At 52.3% G+C, this 7,965-nt stretch overlaps 1 long non-coding RNA gene across 2 annotated transcripts; it reads right to left on the reverse strand.

Moving 5' to 3' along the window:
• Positions 1–138: 138 nt before the first annotated feature.
• Positions 139–3,077, reverse strand: LOC149911549 (uncharacterized). 2 transcript variants are annotated; one of them, XR_016463195.1, is made up of 3 exons: positions 2,732–3,077; positions 685–781; positions 139–218 (listed from the first exon to the last, which is right to left on the reverse strand). It is a non-coding gene; the product is annotated as an uncharacterized LOC149911549 (long non-coding RNA). The 2 variants fall into 2 exon arrangements; XR_016463196.1 differs by lacking the exon at positions 2,732–3,077 and adding an exon at positions 1,903–2,278.
• Positions 3,078–7,965: the final 4,888 nt, after the last annotated feature.

The raw sequence follows: 7,965 nt of genomic DNA on the forward strand, positions 1-7,965 counted from the left end.
TTGGAAGGATACGGATTCGGTGAGCGGACCGTTCAATGGACAAAGAACCGGCTGCAGCATCGAGTCCAGGAGCCAACGGCTCCGTGTCTGGATGGCGATCGGTGATGAATGGCATCTCAAAGGGGTCCACGCTGGGGCTGAGACTCTTCAATATCTTCATCAGTGGCATCACCAGCGGGATCAAGTGCACCCTCAGAAAATTTGCTGACAACACCAAGCTGTGAGGACCAGTGACACACCAGAGGGGCAGGACGCCAACCACAGGGATCTAGACAGGCTCAAGCAGCGGGCACAGACAAACCTCATCAGCTTCAACAAATCCAGGTGCAGTGTCTTGCACCTGGGACAAGAGAACCTCCCACTACCAATACATGCTGGGGGATGAAAGAGCTGAGCATAGGCCTGTCCCAAAAGACCTGGTGGATGGCAAGCTGTATGTGAGCCAGCAAAGTGCCCTCCCAGCCCAGAAAACCAGCCACATCCTGGGCTGCACCAAAAGATGTGCGGTCAGCAGGTGAAAAGGGGCGATCCTGCCCCTCTGCTCTGTGCTGAAGAGGCCTCACCTGGAGTACTGTGTCCATATGAAGAGTCCTCAGTGCAGAAGAGACATGGACCCGTTGGAGCACATACAGAGGACGGCCACAAAAAAAAAAAAAAAAAGAACCAAAGGATCAAACACCTCACCTGTGAGGACAGGCTGAGAGAGCTGGGGCTGTTCAGCCCGGAGAAGTGAAGGCTCCGAGGTGACCTGGTAACAGCCTTTCGATACCCAAAGGGGAGCCTAAAGGAAAGAAGAAGGGAAAATTTAGGTTAGATATAAGGAAAATATCTTTCACAGCAAGGGACAAGGGGAAACGTTTTAAGTTGAGGGAGGGAAGATTTAGGTTGGACGTCAGGGGGAAGTTCTTTACAGAGAGAGCGGTGAGGTGCTGGAACAGCTGCCCAGAGAGGCTGTGGATGCCCCGTCCATCCCTGGAGGTGTTCAATCCAGGTTGGATGGGGCCCTGGGCAGCCTGGTCTAGTATGAAATGGGGAGGTTGATGGTCCTGCATGTAGCAGGGGGGTTGGAGATTCACGATCCTTGAGGTCCCTTCCAACCCAAGACATTCTGTGATTCTGTGCAGTGGACCAGGTTGCCCAGAGATGCGGTGGATGCCCTGTCCCTTCCAAGGTGACACACAGGGCAACCTGATCTAGCTGTGAATATCCCTGTTCATTGTGGGCGAGTTGGACTAGACCATCATAAATGGTCACTTCCGAATCTAAGGAGTCTCTGGTATGATACCTGAAGCCATGTCCACAAAAGACATCGATGGCCTGGTGAGCAATCAGGGTAGGTGGGGAAGCCTGTGTGCTCAACAGCTCTGGGGAAGCTCACCAAGTAGTCCAGTCAGGAAGATTCACATCAGCCATAGAGCCTCTCTGTGCCAGTGCCAGTATTCAGCACACCAGAGGTACTGCTTCATCACACTGGTGGGTCCCACAGCTGCAGAACTAGCTATTTAATGGTGGTCAGGAGATGGAAGGAAGAGGGGTGGGGAGATTGGCTATCGTACAGACTAGGAAAGTAACATGCTCTGAGAACTATGCCCTGACATCTGTTACTACTGACAAATTTGTAAGGGAGGTCTAGGAGAGAACCAGACAAGACAGGAACAGAATACTCGTGTTCAGTATGCTCAAGTAGTGGAGACTGTATTACACTAAGCTAGGATGAAGAAAATGGCCACTGGGGCTGGGGGTTTTCTTAAGCTCAGGTCCCAGCCCGATACATGCACCTCACCCTATTACTAGCCACATAGCTTATTGGGCCAGAACAATAAACCCCAGGGAGCAAGGCGAGCCCCTTGTGACACCCATTCCATCTTTTAGTGAGCATCCCACAGCCATCACAAAACCCACCTGCATACAAGCGATGCATGAACAAGGGATTTGTGGCGTTCCATTATCCGCTCCACAGATTTCACAGTGCTTAAACCACTAACTAGAGGAGCCCCAGGAACCCTTAAACCCCATCGAGCTGCAAAACGGAATGGATCCAAAGACACAAGGAACATGATTTAAATACTCAGCATGGGCGGAATTAATACGTGGCACAGGAGACACAGAGGGGACATGGGCAGAGGACACAGGGAGGACACAAAGACACAGGCGGGACACGAGGACACAGAGGGAACGCATCATGAAATGGATTGGGACAACGTGATAGCAGACAAACCAAGTTTGGAGTCTCAGGTTGGAGATTAGGCAATGAGAATCATGAAAGAGGGAACAGAGACTTCACAAGAAGGTACTGAACTTAAGAAGAGTTACAGAGGAAACCTGGAGAACACAGGATCCCTTTACGGAAAAGCGCATTAGCTCCAGGCATTTCCAGAGTTGCAATGCTCAGTCAGCCAACCAGCATTACCTTGGGACTGACTGAAGCATTCCAGAAATGAGACAAGAGCAAAAGAAAGGAATGTATGTCAGCCCCTCCGTTACCAGTTCGGAGAAAGGGAGATAACCCCTTCACTCCCTTAAGAAAAGAATTGAAAAGAAAAATAAGAACAAGCATAGCAGACATTGCTGCTCCAGTCTGTAGGAAATATCCAAATACTTTTCTAGGACGGTATCTCTGATAAAGCAGATTTTATTTGCAATTGCAATGGCGGGCCTCCTGCAAGCAGGAGAGCACACAGAAAACAGAGTTACCTCTTTTATTCCCTATTCCCCGACGCTTCTCTCTTACCCCCTGGCTCCTCATCGGCTGAGTACTTCAGGTTCACAATCTTCTCGACACTTCTCTAAACATGGAAACACTGGACAAACAAATTTTTGCTGCATAAGCATCAATCTGTAGTTAATTAACTTATTCCACATCTGATCGTTATTTTGTGGATACCTGCTTGTCCTCCTTTCTACAAAGATAAGCTTGGGAGAGAGGCAGGGGAGTATCCTGGTGCCTGCCTTCACACCCCAACCTTCTCATGGAGTGAGACAGTCCAGCCTTGTGTAGAGGCCCTAACTTCTTTGATGTTTGCTAGATCTTTCTTTTGCTAAGAGTTTCTTATCCTAAGAGAACAGCTCTACAATGTTTTCTAATTCTTAGCACGCTATACTCGCATTGTTTGGAACACTTAACAACTATTACAGTTTTGCAATAAGGAATTAATCACATATTTCAGTAATAATGTTTCTAAAACATGCCACTAACATATACAGTATTTTACTTCTTAGATCAACTATTTCTAAGGATAAGTTACAGAATACAAATGCATTATGTTCTACTTCTTCAAACCAATTGCTTCTTTTTAATATCAAATGCAGAAACAACACTCCATTCCCACAAGTCCAGCTTCAGATCCCCTCAGAAAGGGGAAGATCAAAGCCCTACAGCAGGGAACAAAAATCAGTTGCCTCTTTCCAGGAAAGAGCACTCACCCAACAGTCCACAGCAGGCAGTCTCCAGCAAAAGATGCTGCCTTGGGGGCTGCCAGCCCTTAAATGAGGTGAGGGAGGGGTGGAGCCAGGCTCAGCCCCACCTGGTCCCACAGCTGCATTGCTTCCACCTGTGCTTGCAGGGCTGCACCACCCCTCACCAGATGCTCCATCACTGCTTCAGGCTGTGATCTCAAAGTTCCCATAACGTCATGAATAAAAAAAAAAAAAAAAAGTGAATTGGGTCTGCCTGTCTGGCAAGGGGAAGTTTATCACTGAATGAGCAAGGATGGCCCACATATTTTGATTCCAGTCAGATGTCCTCAAAGGCAACTGATAAAATTTCTAATAGATAGGAGAGCACAGATTTTAATACTGATGCAGCAAGATGCTGAGAAGCTGCATGTGCAGCGAAAAGGCTGCGATTACGGTGTGAGTGGAGCGAGTGCTGTTTGCCAAACTGCCAGGGTCAGCTTATGGCTCCCCAGTGAGAAATGTGCATTACCTACTCACGCAGCGATTAAAGACCATCGTGAAAATATTTTACGATTTGGTGTCCTCAGTGGGTGAAGCTGGCACCTGCCTGTAAGGCACCGTGTAGCCATTGGGCTCCAACATCAATCCCAAACCCCAAAGAAGTAGGGAGGCTGCAGCGTGCGTACTTCGTGCAGCCCCTGCGCACCTCAAGTCAGAGATCACTGACGTACCGCAGGACCCATTTCTGCTGCGGCACGACGTGGGATTGCTGAAGTCACTGCAGATCTGGAGAACAGACAAAGCATCTCCAGAACGCACTCCCCATACAACTTGCCCACATGCAGGGGGCACAAGCCCCATTTTGGGGGCAATGATCCCCACTTGTGGGGTGCTACCCTCACCCCACTGTCACAGCCATGCCCCGAGGACACCATCACCCCACTGCGCATGGCCAGCAACGTCTCCCCGGACTCCACTCCCACAGGCATCCCCGTCCTTGTCCTCAAGCCGACAACATCGGCATGGAGCAAAGCGGGGCAGGGGGCGTGGGAGGACTTGAGGGGACATGAGAGGGCACATGGGGACACAGGGACATGGGGGGACACGGAGGGACATGGGGTTGACGCGTGGGGTCAGAACTAGAGAGGCAAGAGGAGGTGGCACGTGGAGGTGACACAAGGAGGTGGCAGGCTGTGCCAGGAGTTTGAGCAGCACTGCGGGGCAGATGAGCAGTGCCAGCCCAACGTGGGGGTGATGGTGACACTCCAGGATGAGGAGCTGCTACTGTTTTTCAAGCAGGTAGGAGTTTGTTATCCATACATAATACTGCACTTGTTGTTTTCTTTTTTAAATCAGTGACAGTATGCGATCTGATCCAATGTCTTTGAAAAGTGTGGTTTCAGGATTGTCAGCTGAAACAGCAGCAGAACACAGGCCGTTGCCTGTGGGGGAAGGGACGGGGAAGGAAGTGAGGAAAGAAAGGAGGAAGCCTGAAAAAGGAATGAGGATGGCACGGGGCGAAGGAAGGGGGCGAGACATAGGGGAATGAAGGGAAAAGGACAGAATAGCGGTGGAGCAGCCTAAAAAGCAGCAACAAGCTCTGGGAGGACTGCAGAGTGCCAGATTCTGTAGCGGGTGTGTATCTGTGTGTGTATGTTGTCATTACCTGCCTGGTTTGGGGTCGGGGCTGTTGTTGCTTCTGAGCTCCTGCAGAGGGAAGAGCTTGAGCAATCGGTGCCCATGCAGAACTGCAGCACGGGGGAGCGCTTGGTAAGGACAGCCCTGCAGCCCTCAGCTGGACGAACTTCTTCCGTGTGTCCAGACTGTGAGCTGTGCAGCCGTGCCTGGCTGCACTGCTCCAGCTCAGAGTCCGCTGCCTGAAGCTGCATCTTTGCTGCCTTCCCTCCTGCCCAGAGCCTCGAAGCTGCTCCCACAGTCCTCTGCCCACCCCCAACACGCCAGAGAAGACATCTGGCAGCGGGCTGGAGGAATCCCAGCACCCTGTTTTCCTTCTGCCCGCAGCTCTCTCCTCCTCTGCCACACAGGGCACCAGCCTGCAAAATGGGAATGGTCGGGAGGAAAGGGAGCACTGGCAGGAGCGACTGCTGCAGCTGGCCGGGGGGGTCTGCGTCCCCCGTGCCCTTGTGGGCTATCTGTCCAGCTGCAGGAGGACCAGAGAAGGGCAGATAAAAAGGTGCAGCTGAGCAAGCAGTGGACCTGCACAACTCTCTGGCCATCCTCCCGATGGCAGCTGTGACACATCGATTCTTTCCATGCAGCTGAATTCATGTTTTCCATCTGTAAACTTAAGTGGAGAACTGCAGGTTTTGTTAATCTTTGTGGAAATGATGTAACGGTCCCCAAGAATCTCAGAACTGCAACTTTGTCTCTGCCTGCGTAGACCTGCTAGGGCCTAAAACTACCCGTTTTATGGCATTAAAAAGAATAAAAAGCCAAAAATGAAACCTGGAGTTGAAGAAAGACCTTGGAAAAAAACACATTAAAATGTGAACAAGACAGAGGCTGAGCAAACGTTAATATAGCCCAGTGCTTTCTGCCAAAGTGCTTTATTTCGTTATCGTTAAATTTGCCGGGCAGTTACATTTCGGTATGTGAATATTTAGAAACAGTGCCATGGATGCTGGCAAAAACGAGTCTGTTTTCTTTTTTAACAGATATTCATAAGCACTTAGCACAGCTTTCCGGGGTCTGGAGTAGTTTCCCTTTGTTTTCTTCGTCTTTTCCCCCCGCTTGTAACTTCGCGCTCTTCCCCCGTCATCACAACGCGGAACGGATCGCCACGGCCTGCGCCGCGGGTCGCCGGCAATGCCGCCGGAGTTCTTCCCGCGGTCTCTGCTGCCACCTCGTGGCCAATGCGCGGAACTGCCGCTGCCTGCTGCTCAGGCCGGCAAGCGGTACAACGCATGCGCGTACAAACGCGGAAGTGGCGTTTAAACCGCTCTGCGCCGCTAATCCGCCGCTCTCTATGGTGATCAGTCCTCCAGGTAATAGCGAACACGCGCGCGTCAACTGAAAGATAGCAATTGTTTCGACAGACCACTGCGGGGACGGGCAAGCAGCCGATTCTTGCACCGCCGGCTCAGCGATAATTTCCCCTTCTAATCCAGGATGCCCCTCGTCTATTTCCGCCGATTTATGCCCGAGCCCACCCGGGAACGGACCGGGTCGGCTCACGGCTGCCCCTCAGCGCCTCGTGGCACCCAACGTGCTTGCCGCCGCGGTGGAGGAGCAGACGTTTGGGGCTCCAGCCCCAGCCCTGCACCGCAGCGTTCCCGGAAAAGCAAGTCTCGCGAGAGCAACGCACACGGGCCAAGCTAGGCACCGCGCACGCGGCAGTCTCCGCACCGCACTACGCAGGCGCGGTTCTCGAGACAACAGCACGGAGTACGGACGCGCGATTCATGAGAAAGCACGACGCATGCGCCAGTGGTTTAAAAAAAAAAAAGAAGAAGAAGAAAAAAAAAAGCGCTACGCACGCACTGGATTCTGTTCCGAACGGGGCAAGCGCCGGACTCTGCCCGCCACGGCGCATGCGCCTGGCTGTGCCCCGCAATGCGCGTGTGCCACGTGCTCTGCGCGCGCGCCAGCCTCGACGCCGCAATACGCACGCTTTCCTCACGGCCGCAAAACGCACGCGCCGTCGTTTGCAGCGCCTCCAGTACGTTCTCGAAGCAGACCGGGGCATAAAACCGCCCGAGGAAACAGACGAGGAGCATTCTGGATCGGAAGAGAGAAAAGTGTCGCGGAGCCGGCGGTCCAAGTATTGACTGCTCACCTGCATCTCAGGGCTTCGAAGAAATGCGTGCGATTGGAAAGCTTGTGGCGCATGCGCACTACTTCCCGGGGGACCGAGCACCACTTCCGCGTGCCTGCGCGCACGCGCCCTGCTGCCTGCGGCGACGTAGCGACGCTGCCGCAATTCTGCCGATTGACCGCGTGGGGGCACCAGAGACAGCTGAAACAACCTCGATGCAGTTCCCCCGATTGGCCACGAGGGGGCGCGAGAGATCGCGGAAACAACCGCGACGCACTTTTGCCGATCGGCCACGCGGTGGCACCAGAGACCGCGGAAATCACTTCGCCGCTAGGACTGCTGTGGGTCTGCACCAAGCCATCGCCAGCCCGTTCTCTCTTTTGATGGCAGAGGAAAAACACAGAAGGGAGAGGGGGGAAGGGAAGACGACAAAGACAACGAAGGAAATCTTCGACAAACCCACCAAACCTGCGCTCAGCGCGTAGGGGTACTTGTCAATAAACAAATAACCAGCAAATTGATGTTGTCAAGATTTTTATTGCTCTATTTTTTGCAGCCAGCGTCCGAGGTAATGAAAAACCTCGTACGAAGCGGGCAGATGCGTGCAGCCAAGCCATGGCTTGGAACGATTAACCACATTTGGTTTTGACACCACGTTTGTGAGAAACACTCAAAGCCAAAAAATTCAGGTTAGGCCAGGATCTCAGTGATAGCAGCAAAGTTTATTCGTCATTGCAATAACAGGCTCATGTCCCCTATTAGCGAGGGAGGGACTGTGCAACAGTCAGCGAAAT

This window comes from Phasianus colchicus, unplaced genomic scaffold (genome assembly GCF_987193195.1).
Source record: "Phasianus colchicus unplaced genomic scaffold, bPhaCol1.hap1.1 HAP1_SCAFFOLD_90, whole genome shotgun sequence".
In the NCBI taxonomy this organism is placed as follows: domain Eukaryota; kingdom Metazoa; phylum Chordata; class Aves; order Galliformes; family Phasianidae; genus Phasianus; species Phasianus colchicus.